This window comes from Leuresthes tenuis, unplaced genomic scaffold, assembly GCF_036924035.1.
Source record: "Leuresthes tenuis unplaced genomic scaffold, fLeuTen1.0.hap1 SCAF_18, whole genome shotgun sequence".
Lineage (NCBI taxonomy): Eukaryota > Metazoa > Chordata > Actinopteri > Atheriniformes > Atherinopsidae > Leuresthes > Leuresthes tenuis.
The window spans coordinates 25,842,860-25,861,274 of record NW_027325372.1 but is presented as its reverse complement, the minus strand read 5'-3'; the positions used below and the strand labels follow the sequence as shown (position 1 = coordinate 25,861,274).

General features: G+C 42.8%; 2 non-coding genes across 2 annotated transcripts; both read right to left on the bottom strand.

Annotated features, from left to right (window-relative positions):
- Positions 1–536: 536 nt before the first annotated feature.
- Positions 537–720, bottom strand: LOC140276085 (U2 spliceosomal RNA). The gene has a single exon (XR_011908772.1). It is a non-coding gene; the product is annotated as a U2 spliceosomal RNA (small nuclear RNA).
- Positions 721–1,032: 312 nt separating this feature from the next.
- LOC140276416 (U5 spliceosomal RNA) lies at positions 1,033–1,146 on the bottom strand. The gene has a single exon (XR_011909012.1). It is a non-coding gene; the product is annotated as a U5 spliceosomal RNA (small nuclear RNA).
- Positions 1,147–18,415: the final 17,269 nt, after the last annotated feature.

Below are 18,415 nucleotides of genomic sequence, written 5' to 3'. Positions count from 1 at the left end.
GTGCCATCTCAGGGAGACAACTCACCGACAGCCTCGTACTGATTCGAGACATCATTGATTACGCTAGAGACAGAAACACCCGGCTTGTCATCTTAAATTTAGACTTTGAAAAAGCATTTGATCGGGTCTCGCATCAATATCTCTTTCAGGTGTTGCAGCCATCGAAAAGGGCCCGATTGTTCCTACTTGGTGAGCTTTGCTTGGTTGAGACGCTTGCCCCCCCCCCCCCTGCTCCTCGGCTGACCAAGTAGAAACAATCTATTCGATGGCTGCCTTGTATTTTACTCTGTGCAAAAGACAAGGCAGCCACAAACACCACGGGAACACCGTCTTGAGGCTTTGTTCTGACCACTCATTCGGTGTCGCGTTTCTTTCAAGCAATTCTCCCGGTTAGCCCGCACTCGGCTCGCTCCCAGAGCCGTGTTAAAGTCCACTTCGCATTCACTCTCTTTTCTCAGCAGATTAAAAGAAAGTTTCATCTTGGGCTCCCTGAAACTTCCATCCTGCACCGCTGTTTGCTTTTTCACAAGAGCAGAGGAGAGCGCACCGTTCCCAGCGGCACTGCAGTACCGGGTCGAGGCTTGGAGTGAACGGAGCAAGCTTCTTTTTCAACTCCTATTCTTAAAAATCCATTTTATATGTTGTCCTCGTATAGAGGACATATTAAACTGATAAGAACAGATACTACACTTGATCTTAGCCAAAAGGCCGAGAAGCGATAACTGTCCACTGTTTCAGGTCCGAGGGCCCTTGCTGGCACAATGCGCACTTGTAGCAGTGTTCTTTTTATGGCCATAGGTGGCCAGAGTGTCACGTTGCACCTCCGCCCACCCGCTGCACTGAGCACTCACTCTTCAGCCCTTTTAAATGGTATAACTTTGCACTCCCGCATGCTCCAGCAAGCACCATTCAAGCAACAACTTTGCACTCCAGCTTCGAACATCGGCACAGTCGCAACAAGTAAGGCGACTCTACTCAGAGAAGTCACTCTGCAAAGTAGCAAGATTTCTTTTGCACAGACAGAAAGGGCTTCACCCGCAAAGGTAAAGCCTGACAATAATAGAAACAACTCATTAGTGCTGCTCTCCACGGAAGTCTTTAGTAAAAGGCGAAAGACTTGTATGTTATGAAGAGAAACCAGAGTACGATTATCCGTCACTGCGGGAGCAGGGCATCAGGCTAGTTGGTATAGCCACCTTCCCCATGGTGAGCTTTGCTTGGTTGAGACGCTTGCTCCCCCCCCTTGCTCCTCGGCTGACCAAGTAGGAACAATCGGGCTCTATTCGATGGCTGCCTTGTCTTTGACTCTATGCAAAAGACAAGGCAGCAACAAAAACACCACGAGAATCCCGTATTGAGGCTTTGTTCTGACCGCTCATTCTGTGTCGCGTTTCTTTCAAGCAATTCTCCCGGTTAGCCGACACTCGGCTCGCTCCCATAGCCGTGTTAAAGTCTACTTCGCATTCACTCTCTTTTCTCTGCAGACTCTTGGGATTTTATCTATAAAATGAATTCCTTCACTCAAACTATGTTAAAACTGCTTTGTCGTTCATATTTACCATGTCTAGAAAGATTTAAACAAAAAAAACAACGTTGTACTTTGCAGTAAAAGAAAGAGCAAATCTAAAGTTTCAGGAATCCGAGAATAAGCTTACTTTCATGAGTGCTTCACGATTTCGGATTTTGCTATAAAATGAATTCCTTCACTCAAACTAAATTAAAACTGCTAAACCGCTAATCTGTTACATGTAAGGCAGATGTCAAATTCACCGAAATAGGATCTAAGGGTATTCGGCCAATCGAGCTGTAGCAGCTTCGGTAAAAGAGTATAAGTTGAAGAGTTTGTGAATAAAGGTGTGCGCACACATAGTGAGCTGTAGGAAAATAGGCAGGGAGCAATGCCGGCTGGGGTATATGTTCTTGTATGTTGTCTGACTGTTTGATTTGAATGTGTTGTGTAAGTGTCCTGTTGAATGTTTGGGCTTTGACACTTCACTGTGGTTGTTAACTGTGTGGTGTGTCCTGAAATGTTATATGTTTGGGCTGTGTGACATGCTTAATGCTTGTCAGTAGCTACCCACTTATTCATATATAGCAACTGACAACATAAGAAGTCCGGACATACTTTGATAGTAGTTGTAGAAGTATCCTTATTGATAATAGATCACTAATTCATAGTGATAGAACAGTAGATGAACAGGTGCTTGCACATGTCTCACGAAAATAAAATGGGTGTATGATTGCTGACGGCAGAGCAATACTGCCAAACTTATGAGTTCTTGTGGCAAACTTGATTCAGTGTCTTGACGTGTATACGCTGTTTCGCTGACTTGATTGTCACAAGAAACAAAGTGTGTTTGATAAGATCCGACCATTTTATTACGGGAGGACCAGTATGTATGGATTCTGATGTGATTGATAAACCCATTCGTATCTTAAGCATAATCTAATACGTGAGACAACGCCCTGGCACACAATCAAAAAAAAAGAGAGAGAGCGGTTTTGTGTCCCCACAGTCCATAATGTAGAAAAGAGAGAAAAAAGCCTTTCTGATTTGGTGTGTGTGCTCATAGTGCAGAGTGTAGAGAAAAGAGAAAAAAGAAAGCCGTTTTGGTGTCACGGGTGTTGTGACTTACACACACACATTTCTGAATTGAGAAAATAAATTATTTTAGAGGAAGCAGTAGAGTTTAGATCCCACATTTGTTGATAGGCATTCATTTATTTCTTCACTTCTGATGAAGTTTCAACAATAAACAACAAACTTTGTATTATGAGAAAGAACCAGACTCATTCTTCAGGAATCCGAAAATAAGCACGAATTCGGATTCTCCTATAAAACGAATTAATTAACTCAAACCAAGTTAAGACTGCTTTGTCCTTCATATTTATTCATGTCTAATCAAGTTTCAACGATAAACAACGTTGTACTTTGTAGAATGAGAAAGAACTTCTTCAGCAATAAGCATCTCTCGACATATGACGAAATACAGATTTTGCTATAAAATTAATTTCTTCTATCAGCGTGACTTAAAACTGTTTGTCCTCCTTATTTATCCACTTCAAATCAAGTTTCAACAATTAAAAAAAAATTGTAGTTTGAGAAAGAACAACTTAATCTTCAGCAATCAGTATAAAAAGAGGGTAACAAAAGGTGCAAATGCCAACCATACATCACTAAAAGGTGGAGCGGAAGTATTCAGCTGCAAGTAGGTGGGAATGTTCGACCATAATTTGTAAAAAGTGGGTTAGAAAAGGTTCGAATGCCCGACTAAATATTAACAAAAGCGGGAGGAGAGGTCTTCGGATGAGAGTGGGTGAGAATTTCCTACCATACAAGTATGGTGGAGAGGAAGCTGTGATTGGCCGACAATAGTAAAAAGCAGGTGAGAAAAGGTGCGAATGTCAAAACATACATGATCAAAACAGGGAGCGGAGGTGTTTGGCTGCGACAAGGTGTGAATGTCCACCCATAATTAATGAAAAACGGGCAACAAGTAGGTTTGAATGCCCAACCATACATCATCAAAAGCAGGAGTGGATGTGTTCGGCTACAAGAAGGTTTGAATGTCCGACCATAGTTTGTAAAAAGCGGGTAAGAACAGATTTGTATGCCCGACTGTACACAATCAAAAGAGGGAGCGGAGTTGTTCAGCTACAAGAAGGTGTGAAAGTCCGACCATGGTTTGTAAAAAGCGGGTAAGAACAGGTTCGTATGCCCGAATATACACCATCAAATGCGGGAGCGGAGGTGTTCGGCTGTGAGTAGGTGTGAATCTCCAACCATAATTGCTGAAAAATGTGTTAGAAAAGGTAAGAATGCCGGTCCATACATCATCAAAAACGGGAGAGGTGGTGTTCGGCTGCAAGTAGGTGTGAATGTCCAGCCATAATTACTCACAAATGGGTAAGAAAAGGTAGTATTGCCAGACCATACATGATCAAAACAGGGAGCGGAGGTGGTTAAGCTGCAAGAAGGTGTTAATGTCCGGCTAAAGTTAATAAAAAGCGGGTAAGAAAAGGTGCGAATGCCCGACAATGTATGATCAAAACAGGGAGCGGAGGTGTTTGGCTGCGACAAGGTGTGAATGTCCACCCATAATTAATGAAAAACGGGCAACAAGTAGGTTCGAATGCCCAACCATACATCATCAAAAGCAGGAGTGGATGTGTTCGGCTTCAAGAAGGTATGAATGTCCATCAATAATTGCTATAAAACATGAAAGAAAATTTTCGAATATCAAACCGCACATAATCATAAGCGGGAGAGGAGGTGTTCCGCTGCAAGAAGGTGTGAATATCCACCCATAATTACTGAAAAATGGGTAAGAAAAGGTGCGAATGCCCAACCATACATCATCAAAAGCAGGAGTGGATGTGTTCGGCTACAAGAAGGTTTGAATGTCCGACCATAGTTTGTAAAAAGCGGGTAAGAACAGATTTGTATGCCCGACTGTACACAATCAAAAGAGGGAGCGGAGTTGTTCAGCTACAAGAAGGTGTGAAAGTCCGACCATGGTTTGTAAAAAGCGGGTAAGAACAGGTTCGTATGCCCGAATATACACCATCAAATGCGGGAGCGGAGGTGTTCGGCTGTGAGTAGGTGTGAATCTCCAACCATAATTGCTGAAAAATGTGTTAGAAAAGGTAAGAATGCCGGTCCATACATCATCAAAAGTGGGAGAGGTGGTGTTCGGCTGCAAGTAGGTGTGAATGTCCAGCCATAATTACTCACAAATGGGTAAGAAAAGGTAGTATTGCCAGACCATACATGATCAAAACAGGGAGCGGAGGTGGTTAAGCTGCAAGAAGGTGTTAATGTCCGACTAAAGTTAGTAAAAAGCGGGTAAGAAAAGGTGCGAATGCCCGACAATGTATGATCAAAAGAGGGAGCGGAGGTTTTCGGCTGAAAGAAGGTCTGAATGTCCAACCATAATTTGTAAAAACCGGGGAAGAAAAGGCTCGAAAGCCCGACTATACAGCATCAAAAGCTGGAGCGGAGGTGTTCAGCTGCAAGAAGGTCTGAATGTCCATCAATAATTGCTAGAAAACATGAAAGAGAATTTTCGAATATCAAACCGCACATGATAATAAGCGGGAGAGGAGGTGTTCAGCTGCAAGAAGGTGTGAATGTCCACCCATAATTACTGAAAAATGGGTAAGAAAAGGTGCGAATTCCCAACCATACATCATCAAATGCACGAGTGGATGTGTTCGGCTACAAGAAGGTTTGAATGTCCGACCATAGTTTGTAAAAAGCGGGTAAGAAAAGGTTCGAATGCCCAAACATACACCATCAAAAGAGGGAGCGGAGGTGTTCCGCTGTAAGAAGGTGTGAATGTCCGACCATAGTTGGTAAAAAGCGGGTAAGAAAAGGTTAAAATACCCGACTGTACACAATCAATAGCGGGAGCGGAGTTGTTCGGCTACTAAAAGGTGTGAAAGTCCGACCCTGGTTTTAAAAAGCGGGTAAGAAAAGGTTCGAATGCCCGAACATACACCATCAAAAGAGGGAGCGGAGGTGTTCCGCTGTACGAAGGTGTGAATGTCCGACCATACTTGGTAAAAAGCGGGTAAGAAAAGGTTAAAATACCCGACTGTACACAATCAATAGCGGGAGCGGATGTGTTCGGCTACAAGAAGATGTGAAAGTCCGACCATGGTTTGTAAAAAGCGGGTAAGAAAAGGTGCGAATGTCCGACAATGTATGATCAAAAGAGAGAGTGGAGGTTTTCGGATACAAGAAGGTTTGAATGTCCCACCATAGTTTGTAAAAAGCGGGTAAGAAAAGGTTCGAATGCCCGACTATACACCATCAAAAGCGGGAGCAGAGGTGTTCCGCTGTAAGACGGTGTGAATGTCCGACCATAGTTGGTAAAAAGCGGGTAAGAAAAGGTTAAAATACCCGACTGTACACAATCAAAAGAGGGAGCGGAGTTGTTCAGCTAAGAGAAGGTGTGAAAGTCCGACCATGGTTTGTAAAAAGCGGGTAAGAAAAGGTTCGTATGCCCGAATATACACTATCAAAACCGGAAGCGTAGGTGTTCGGCTGCAAGAAGGTGTGAACGTCCGACCAAAGTTTGTGAAAAAGCAGTTAAGAAAAGGTTCGAATATCTAACCACACATAATCAAAAGTGGGAGCAGAGCTGTTCGACTGCAAGTAGGTGTGAATGTCAGAGAATAATTTGCAAAAAGCTGATGAGAAAGGGTGAGAAATCCCGACTATACACCATCAAATGCGGTAGCGGAGTTGTTCGGCTGTGAGTAGGTGTGATTCTCCAACCATAATTGCTGAAAAATGTGTTAGAAAAGGTAAGAATGCCGGTCCATACATCATCAAAAGCGGGAGAGGTGGTGTTCGGCTGCAAGTAGGTGTGAATGTCCATTAATAATTGCTTTAAAACATGAAAGAAAATTTTCGAATATCAAACCTTACATGATCATTAGCGGGAGAGGAGGTGTTCAGCTGCAAGAAGATGTGAATATCCACCCATAATTACTGAAAAATGGGTAGGAAAAGATGCGAATGTCCAACCATAAATCATCAAAAGCAGGAGTGGAGTTGTTCAGCAACAAGAAGGTATGAAAGTCCAACCATGGTTTGTAAAAAGCGGGTAAGAGAAGGTTCGAATACCCGAATATATACCATCAAAAGCGGAAGCGGGGGTGTTCGGCTGCAAGAAGGTGTGAACGTCAGATCATAATTGTTGAAAAATGTGATAGAAAAGACTAGAATGCCGGACAATACATCATCAAAAGCGGGAGAGGTGGTTTTTCGGCTGCAAGTAGGTGTGAATGTCCAGCCATAATTACTCACAAACGGGGGAAGAAAAGGTAGCATTTCCAGACCACACATGATCAAAACAGGGAATGGAGGTGGTTCAGCTGCAAGGTGTGAATGTCTGACTAAAGTTTGTAAAAACCGTGTAAGACAAGGGGCGAATGCCCGACAATGTATGATCAAAAGAGGGAGCGGAGGTTTTCGGCTGCAAGGTCTGAATGTCCAACCATAATTTGTAAAAATCGGGGAAGAAAAGGCTCGAAAGCCCGACTATACACCATCAAAAGCGGGAGCAGAGGTGTTCAGGTGCAAGAAGGTGTGAATGTCCGACCAAAAATTACTGAAAAATGGGTAAGAAAAGGTGCGAATGCCAAATCATACATCATCAAAAGCAGGAGCGGATGTGTTCGGCTACAAGAAGGTTTGAATGTCCAACCATAGTAAGTAATAGGTGGGTAAGAAAAGGCTCGAATGCCTGACTATACACCATCAAAAGCGGAAGCGGAGGTGTTCGGCTGCAAGACGGTGTGAACGTCCGACCAAAGTTTGTAAAAAGCTTTAAGAAAATGTTCGAATATCCAACCAAACATAATCAAAAGCGGGAGCAGAGCTGTTCGACTGCAAGTAGGTGTGAATATCAGATCATAATTTGCAAAAAGCTGATGAGAAAGGGTGAGAAATCCCGACTATACACCATCAAATGTGGGAGCGGAGGTGTTCGTCTGTGAGTAGGTGTGAATGTCCGACCATAATTGCTGAAAAATGTGTTAGAAAAGGTAAGAATGCCGGACCATATATCATCAAAAGCGGGAGAGGTTGTGTTCGGCTGCAAGAAGGTGTGAATGTCCAGCCATAATTACTCACAAACGGGTAAGAAAAGGTACTATTGCCAGACCATATATGATCAAAACAGGGAGCGGAGGTGGTTCAGCTGCAAGAAGGTTTGAATGTCCGACTAAAGTTTGTAAAAAGCGGGTAAGACAAGGTGTGAATGCCCGACAATGTATGATCAAAAGAGGAGCGGAGGTTTTCGGCTGCAAGAAGGTCTGAATGTCCACCCATAATTACTGAAAAATGGGTAAGAAAAGGTGCGAAAGCCCAACCGCACATGATCATAAGTGGATGAGAAGGTGTTCGACTGCAAGTAGGTGTGAATGTAAGATCATAATTTGTAAAAAGCGGGTAAGAAAAGGTAAGAATGCCCAACCATAAATTATCAAAAGCGGCAGCAGAGTTTCGGCTGGTATTTATCAATGTCTAGATAGATTTCAACAAAAAACAACGTTGTACTTTGCAGTAAAAGAAAGTGCAAATCAAAAGTTTTAGGAATCCGAGAATAAGCTTATTTTCGTGAGTTCTGCACGATTTCGGATTTTATGTATAAAATGAATTTCTTCACGCAAACTAAGTTAACACTGCTTTGTCCTTCATATGTACCCATTTCTACATATATTTCAAGCATAAACTTCCTCATATTACCCTGAATGAGAAAGAGCCACACTTGTGATTAAGCCATACCTCCCTTTTGAGGAGTTCTGCATGATTTGGGATTTTATCTATAAAATTAATTCCTTCACTCAAACTATGTTAAAACGGCTTTTACCTTCATATTTATCAATGTCTCGATAGATTTAAACAAAAAAACAACGTTGTACTTTGCAATAAAAGAAAGAGCAAATCAAAAGTTTTAGGAATCCGAGAATAAGCTTATTTTCATGAGTTCTGCACGATTTCGGATTTTATGTATAAAATTAATTCATTCACTCAAACCAAGTTAAAACTGCTTTTTCCTTCATATTTATCAATGTCTAGATCGACTTCAACAAAGAACAACATTGTATTTTGCAGTAGAAGAAAGAGCAACACTGAAGGATCAGGAATCCGAGAATAAGCTTATTTTCTTATGGGCAAGTGGGAACTGCTTTGTCCTTCATATTTATCAATGTGTAGATGGATTTCAACTTCTTCTACTGCAAAGTCTTTGTTGAAGTCGATCTAGACATTGATGAATATGGAAGGACAAAGCAGTTTTAACTTGGTTTGAGCAAAGCAATTCATTTTATAGCAAAATCCGAAATCGTGCAGAACTCAGGAAAGCAGGCTTATACTCGGATTCCTGAAACTTTAGATTTGCTCTTTCTTTTACTGCAAAGTACAACGTTGTTTTTTTGTTTAAATATTTCTAGACATGGTAAATATGAAGGACAAATCAGTTTTAACATAGTTTGAGTGAAGTAATGCATTTTATAAGCAAAATCCCAAATCATGCAGAACTCACGAAATGCTTTTTCTCTCTTTTCACTGCTTTTTACAAACTTTGGTCGGACGTTCACACCTTCTTGCATCCGAACACCTCCGCTTCCGCTTTTGATGATGTATATTCGGGCATTCGAACCTTTTTTTACCCGCTTTTTACAAACCATTGTCGGACTTTCACACCTTCTTGCAGCCGAACACCACCTCTCCCGCTTTTGATGATGTATGGTCCAGTATTCTTACCTTTTCTAACACATTTTTCAGCAATTATGGTCGGACATTCACACCTACTCACAGCTGGACACCTCCGCTCCCGCTTTTGATCATACAATGTCGGGACATCGCTCCTTGTCTTACCAGCTTTTTACAAACTTTAGTCGAACATTCACACCTTCTTGCAGCTGAACACCTCCGCTCCCGCTTTTGATGATGTATGGTCCAGTATTCTTACCTTTTCTAACACATTTTTCAGCAATTATGGTCGGACATTCACACCTACTCACAGCTGGACACCTCCGCTCCCGCTTTTGATCATACAATGTCGGGACATCGCTCCTTGTCTTACCAGCTTTTTACAAACTTTAGTCGAACATTCACACCTTCTTGCAGCTGAACCTCCGCTCCCTGTTTTGATCATGTATGGTCTGGCAATACTACCTTTTCTTCCCCCGTTTGTGAGTAATTATGGCTGGACATTCACACCTACTTGCAGTCGAACAGCTCTGCTCCCGCTTTTGATTATGTTTGGTTGGATATTCGAACCTTTTCTTAAATGCTTTTTACAAACCATGGTCGGACGTTCACACCTTCTTGTAGCCGAACAACTTCGCTCCCGCTATTGATTGTGTACAGTCGGCTATTTTAACCTTTTCTTACCCGCTTTTTACCAACTATGGTCGGACATTCACACCGTCTTACAGCGGAACACCTCTGCTCCCGCTTTTGATGGTGTATAGTCGGGCATTCGAACCTTTTCTCATCAGCTTTTTGCAAATTATGATCTGACATTCACACCTACTTGCAGTCGAACAGCTCTGCTCCCGCTTTTGATTATGTTTGGTTGGATATTCGAACCTTTTCTTAACTTCTTTTTACATATTTTGGTTGGACGTTCACACCTTCTTGTAGCCGAACACTTCCACTCCTGCTTTTGATGATGTATGGTTGGGCATTCACACCTTTTTTTTGCCCATTTTTCAGGAATTATGGGTGGACATTCACACCTTGCAGCTGAACACCTCCTATCCCACTTATGATCATGTGCGGTTTGATTTTCGAAAAGTTTCTTTCATGTTTTCTAGCAATTATTGATGGACATGTAGACCTTCTTGCAGCTGAACACCTCCGCTCCCGCTTTTGATCATACATTGTCAGGCATTCGCACCTTGTCTTACCCACTTTTTACAAACTTTAGTCGAACAGTCACACCTTTTTGCAGCCGAACACCACCTCTACCGCTTTTGATGATGTATGGTCCAGCATTCTTACCTTTTCTAACACATTCTTCAGCAATTATGGTCGGACATTCACACCTACTCAGAGCCGAACACCTCCGCTCCCGCATTTGATGGTCTATAGTCGGGCATTCTACAGCGGAAAAGACTCATTCTTATGTTTGGTTAGATATTCGAACCTTTTCTTAACTGCTTTTTACAAACTTTGGTCGGACGTTCACAATATCTTGCAGCCGAACACCTCCGCTTCCGCTTTTGATGGTGTATATTCGGGCATACGAACCTTTTCTTACCCGCTTTTTACAAACCAAGGTCGGACTTTCACACCTTCTCTTAGCTGAACAACTCCGCTCCCTCTTTTGATTGTGTACAGTCGGGTAATTTAACCTTTTCTTACCCTCTTTTTACCATCTATGGTCGGACATTCACACCGTCTTACAGCGGAACACCTCCGCTCCCTCTTTTGATGATGTATGGTTAGGCATTCGCACCTTTTCTTACCCATTTTTCAGTAATTATGGGTAGACATTCACACCTTCTTGCAGCTGAACACCTCCTCTCCTGCTTATGATCATGTGCAGTTTGATATTCGAAAATTTTCTTTCATGTTTTCTAGCAATTATTGATGGACATTCAGACCGTCTTGAAGCTGAACACCTCCGCTCCCACTTTTGATGGTGTATAGTCGGGCTTTCGAGCCTTTTCTTCCCCGGTTTTTACAAATTATGGTTGGACATTCAGACCTTCTTGCAGCCGAAAACCTCCACTCACTCTTTTGATCATACATTGTTGGGCATTCGCACCTTTTCTTACCCGCTTTTTACAAACCATGGTCGGACTTTCACACCTTCTTGTAGCCGAACAACTCCGCTCCCGCTATTGATTGTGTACAGTCGGGTATTTTAACCTTTTCTTACCCGCTTTTTACCAACTATTGTTGGACATTCACACCGTCTTACAGCGGAACACCTCCGCTCCCTCTTTTGATGGTGTATGTTCGGGCACTCGAACCTTTTCTTACCAGCTTTTTACAAACTATGGTCAGACATTCAAACCTTCTTGTAGCCGAACACATCCACTCCTGCTTTTGATGATGGGTATTCAAACCTACTTGTTGCCCGCTTTTCATTAATTATGGGTGGACATACACACCTTGTCGCAGCCAAACACCTCCGCTCCCTGTTTTGATCATGTATGATTGGACATTCGCACCTTTTCTCACCCGCTTTTTACTATGGTCGGCCATTCACAGCTTCCTCTCCACCATACTTGTATGGTGGGATATTCACACCCACTTGCATGTGTAAGTCACAACACCCGTGACACCAAAACGGCTTTCTTTTCTCTCTTTTCTCTACACTCTGCACTATGAGCACACACACCAAATCAGAAAGGCTTTTTTCTCTCTTTTCTACATTATGGACTGTGGGGACACAAAACCGCTCTCTCTTTTTTTTTTTGATTGTGTGCCAGGGCGTTGTCTCACGTATTAGATTATGCTTACGATACGAATGGGTTTATCAGTCACATCAGAATCCATACATACTGATCCTCCCGTAATAAAATGGTCGGATCTTATCAAACACACTTTGTTTCTTGTGACAATCAAGTCAGCGAAACAGCGTATACACGTCAAGACACTGAATCAAGTTTGCCACAAGAACTCATAAGTTTGGCAGTATTGCTCTGCCGTCAGCAATCATACACCCATTTTATTTTCGTGAGACATGTGCAGGCACCTGTTCATCTACTGTTCTATCACTATGAATTAGTTTATCTATTATCAATAAGGATACTTCTACAACTACTATCAAAGTATGTCCAGACTTCTTATGTTGTCAGTTGCTATATATGAATAAGTGGGTAGCTACTGACAAGCATTAAGCATGTCACACAGCCCAAACATATAACATTTCAGGACACACCACACAGTTAACAACCACAGTGAAGTGTCAAAGCCCAAACATGTAACATTCAACAGGACACTTACACAACACATTCAAATCAAACAGTCAGACAACATACAAGAACGTATACCCCAGCCGGCATTGCTCCGTGCCTATTTTCCTACAGCTCACTATGTGTGCGCACACCTTTATTCACAAACTCTTCAACTTATACTCTTTTACCAAAGCTGCTACAGCTCGATTGGCCGAATACCCTTAGATCCTATTTCGGTGAATTTGACATCTGCCTTACATGTAACAGATTAGCGGTTTAGCAGTTTTAATTTAGTTTGAGTGAAGGAATTCATTTTATAGCAAAATCCGAAATCGTGAAGAACTCATGGAAGTAAGCTTATTCTCGGATTCCTGAATCTTTAGATTTGCTCTTTCTTTTACTGCAAAGTACAATGTTGAGCAGCACTAATGAGTTGTTTCTATTTTTGGCAGGCTTTACCTTTGCGGATGAAGCCCTTTCTGTCTGTGCAAAAGAAATCTTGTTACTGTGCAGAGTGACTTCTCTGAGTAGAGTCGCCTTACTTGTTGCGACTGTGCCGATGTTCGAAGCTGGAGTGCAAAGATGTTGCTTGAATGGTGCTCGCTGGAGCGTGCGGTAGTGTAAAGTTATACCATTTAAAAGGGCTGAAGAGTGCTCAGTGCAGCGGGTGGGTGGAGGTGCGGAATGCGAAGTAGACTTTCACACCTTCTTTTAGCCGAACAACTCCGCTCCCGCTATTGATTGTGTAGAGTCGGGTATTTTAACCTTTTCTTACCCGCGTTTTACCAACTATGGTCGGACATTCACACCTTCTTACAGCGGAACACCTCCGCTCCCTCTTTTGATGGTGTATGTTCTGGCATTCGAACCTTTTCTTACCCACTTTTTACAAACTATGCTCGGACATTCACACCTTGCAGCGAAACACCTCCGCTCCCTCTTTTGATTGTGTATGTTCGGGCATTCGAACCTTTTCTTACCCGCCTTTTACAAACTATGGTCGGACATTCAAACCTTCTTGTGGCCGAACACATCCACTTCTGCTTTTTATGATGTATAGTTGGGCATTCACACCTTTTCTTACCCATTTTTCAGTAATTATTGGTGGACATTCAGACCTTCTTGCAGCTGAACACCTCTGCTCCCGCTTTTGATGGTGTATAGTCGGGCTTTCGAGGCTTTTCTTCAACGGTGTTTACAAATTATGGTTGGAAATTCAGACCTTGCAGCCGAACACCTCCGCTCCCTCTTTTGATCATACATTGTCGGGCATTCGCACCTTGTCTTACCCGCGTTTTACAAACGAACACTTTCACTTTCACAAGACTTTCACACCTTCTTGTAGCCGAACAACTCCGCTCCCGCTATTGATTGTGTACACTCGGGTATTTTAACCTTTTCTTACCCGCTTTTTACCAATTATGGTCGGACATTCACACCATCTTACAGCGGAACACCTCCGCTCCCTCTTTTGATGGTGTATGTTCGGGCATTCAAACTTTTTCTTACCCAATTTTTACAAACTATGGTCGGACATTCAAACCTTCTTGTAGCAGAACACATCCACTTCTTCTTTTGATGATGTATGGTTGGGCATTCGCACCTTTTCTTACCCATTTTTCAGGAATTATGGGTGGACATTCACACCTACTTGCAGTCGAACAGCTCTGCTCCCACTTTTGATTATGTTTGGTTGGATATTCGAAACTTTTCTTAACTGCTTTTTACAAACTTTGGTCGGACGTTCACACCTTCTTGCAGCCGAACACCTCCGCTTCCGCTTTTGATGGTATATATTCGGGCATTCGAACCTTTTCTTACCCGCTTTTTACCAACTATGGTCGGACATTCACACCGTCTTTCAGCGGAACACCTCCGCTCCCTCTTTTGATGGTGTATGTTCGGGCATTCGCACCTTTTCTTACCTGCTTTTTACAAACTTTGGTCGGACGTTCACACCTTCTTGCAGCCGAACACCTCCGCTTCCGCTTTTGATGGTATATATTCGGGCATTCGAACCTTTTCTTACCCGCTTTTTACCAACTATGGTCGGACATTCGCACCATCTTACAGCCGAACACCTCTTCTCCCGCTTTTGATGATGAATGGTCCGGCATTCTTACCTTTTCTAACACATTTTTTAGCAATTATTGTCGATCATTCACACCTTTCTCATCAGCTTTTTGCAAATTATGATCTGACATTCACACCTACTTGCAGCCGAACACCTCGGCTTCCGCTTTTGATGGTGTATATTTTGGCATTCGAACCTTTTCTTACCCGCTTTTTACAAACCATGGTAGGACTTTCACACCTTCTTTTAGCCGAACAACTCCGCTCCCGCTATTGATTGTGTAGAGTCGGGTATTTTAACCTTTTCTTACCTGCTTTTTACCAACTATGGTCGGACATTCACACCTTCAACATGCCCTTCTATGTCCACAATTTTGGCGTCACGAACAGGATCCCTCGACTGGTGTCTCTGGACCGGACCGCAGTGCATGGCCAGCCTGGACTGAAGTAGCTGTTCCAGCCTCATACCTCCAAGGCCTTTTCTGAGAGAGAGGACTGGCAGGTCCTTTTCCTGAATACCAGCGCTGGGATCATTTTTTAAATATGATAGTCTGAGATGATAGGACTGCTTTTTAGTTTTTATTTGAATAAAAGAGGGTTTCCCAGTTGTGTCATTAGTGAGACAGAGATTTCATGGGTAAGGGAAACTTTTGAAGCAGTCCGAAGAAGTGTGAAGTACTCCGAAGAAGTGTGAGTACAGATTAAGGTCCTCATTGGAGACGTCCTTTGAGTGAAGGAATATATTTCCCCATTCCAAGTCTGAGAATGGGAAACAGTAGGTCTCAGACTTTTGACCCTACCGGGGGACCTAAGCATGTTGAAATGAAAAAGAAATATGGTCCAGAGGTTTTCCACCTGAAGGTTCTTTTAGTATGTTAGAAATAAGAAAATTAGAAGAAAAGTTTTGCAAATATGAGAAAGAGATGAAGCAAAAAAAAAGAAAATTAAGTTTAAATAAGAAGTAAGAAAGGTATAGAATGTTCGAAAAAATAAAGTGTATTAAGAGAAAGAAAGGAAAATGTTAAACGAATGCCATGACGGAATGATGATAATAATTTAGTATGTGGACGAAAAGATAATTCAGCTCTGATTAAGACTGAATCTTCTTTTAAACCATCACCATATTCCACTGATAACACTTTTTCTCCTTCTGCACCTCTTTACCCCACCCTGAGCGCTCTCGCTGTGCCGGATCCAGACCTGGACTCCTGCCCTCCACGACGCCTGCAACAACAACAGCCAGCCCTGCCACAAGCCTCTGGCTCTCGGGAAGAAGGGACTTCTTCCATCCTCCCTCGGGAAGAAATTCCATCATTCTCACAACATCAGTTACATAGGTCTGATGATGAGGAAAAGGAAGACGTTTGGTTCTCCAGCGTACCTGCCCAAGAACTTTTAACGCAAGTGACAAAAATCCTTTACCCACAATCTGGACTTCAGAGATCTAAACGTGAGAAAAAACAAAACCAGATTCAAACCATGCCTATGGTTAAAGTTGCAGTTCCCACTGGACCATTACTGGTTTATCGACCCTGGACTGAGACTGACATCATGGAAGCATAACAATGCTTACCAGATCCAGAGATTTCTGGACCCCATTTTGCTGACGAGTTGCGAGATTTCTGCGCACAATTCTGCCCGACCGGGGTTGAATTGCGTCGCATATTGGCAAAAAAGTTCAAACTGACGACCTCTGCAAAATAGAGGCCAGTATGCTACAACTGGATTTGCGACCTACCAACAGTGAACGAGGACATAATGATAACGCTCAATATGAAGCAGCCATCCAAAGACTGTGTCAAGCCATCACCACTCAATTTCCAACCAAAATCAATATGTCCCACATTTACACCTGCAAACAGAAACCCGGTGAAGGGACTGATGATTTTGTACACCGCATCCTTGAGGAAGTCAGCAAGCACAGCGGTCATCAGAGACCAAGGGATTTGGGTAATGAATCAGGACCATGGGAGAGTATTGCATGCAATGCAATAATTAAAGGCCTCATGCCAGATGTCGCCACTGAAGTAAAGAACATTTACGTGGGATGGTGTGAGGGTCCTCGTTTGGCTGACGTTCGCCGATATGCTCGCCATGCTGAGAGCCAAGTTGAGACGCTTAAGATATAGGACAAGTGTGAAAAGGAGCTGCATTTGGCAGCCATGACCATGTATTACGCAGTTGGTTTAAACAGAGGACGAGGCCGAAGTCGAAGACGTGGACGTGTGGGAGAGGAGGTCGAAATGGGCCACGCCAGAGCTATGATCCGAATATTTGTTTTTACTGTGGCTGTGTCCACAGCTGAAAAGTGATGAAATTGGGCAAAAGGCTGACTGAGGGTGGGAGGCAGGTTCTGGACGTCACGTGGCAGCGGAGCCTCCACTAATGGGTGATAGCACAAACACACTCACACATTTTTCCTGCTCTGTGTAGTGAAGAAACGCTTGCCGACTGTGATTCACGTCGTAAAGTTTTGCATGCTATTTCCGTCCTAGAGCAAAGATATTTCTCTCAGAATATAGGAACTTATGTTCATCAGTAGTGACGTCAGGGGAGTTTGATTGTCCTCCAAAGTTAAGTGGAAACCACGTTTACTCTATGTCTGCATCAGGCCAGGTTGTGAAGGAGAAAATGACATCGCCCATTGCGTGTGTCACTCCAGATGGGCTCTCCTTCAAACACTCATTTTTGTTATCAGAGTTGTGTCCCATTAACCTGATGGGCTGTGATCTCATGTGTAAATTAGGCATTATTTTAACTTCTACACCAGAGGGTGTTAACGTTATGTTACAGCCTGACAAAGTTTTCACAGCAGTGCAGTTTGATTCATCTGCACTTACATATGCTTATGAGTGGAAACTTCCCAGCTCTCCTTTTTCACAACAACTAGTGGAAGAAGCAAAAGCGTTAGTTTCACCCCTTTCTGATTTCATGCAACCTGCTGATTTGCACTGCACATCACACATTTCTTTGGGGCCTGACAATGACTATGAGAAGAAGTGAAAAAATATGTGCGCCTACTTTATTGACTCCAGAGAACTTAGATTTTTTTAATGTTTGTGGTACTCGCCCTCACATTTCCTTGGCCAAACGTACACACTGGCAGTGACAAGGTGTGGGAGAGTTTGTTGCTACATGTCAGAAAGAAATGGAGTGGACTGTTTCACCTGCTGATCCAAATTTGATGTGTTCATCAGGTTTTTGCAAATTATGATCTGACATTCACACATGCTTTTGATGATGTATGGTTGGGCATTCGCACCTTTTTTTACCCATTTTTCAGGAATTATGGGTGGACATTCACACCTTCTTGCAGCTGAACACCTCCTCTCCCGCATATGATCATGTGCGGTTTGATATTCGAAAATTTTCTTTCATGTTTTCTAGCAATTATTGATGGACATTCAGACCTTCTTGCAGCTGAACCCCTCTGCTCCCGCTTTTGATGGTGTATAGTCGGGCTTTCGAGCCTTTTCTTCCCCGGTTTTTACAAATTATGGTTGGACATTCAGACCTTCTTTTAGCCGAAAACCTCCGCTCCCTCTTTTGATCATACATTGTCGGGCATTCGCACCTTTTCTTACCCGCTATTTACAAAAAATGGTCGGCCATTCACACCTTCTTGTAGCCGAACACATTCGCTCCCGCTATTGATTGTGTACAGTCGGGTATTTTAACCAACTACGGTCGGACATTCACACCTTCTTATGGCGGAACACCTCCGCTCCCTCTTTTGATGGTGTATGTTCGGGCATTCGAACCTTTTCTTACCCGCTTTTTACAAACTATGCTCGGACATTCAAGCCTTCTTGTAGCCTAACACATCCAGTACTGCTTTTGATGATGTATGGTTGGGCATTCGCACCTTTTTTTTTACCCATTTTTGAGGAATTATGGGTGGACATTCACA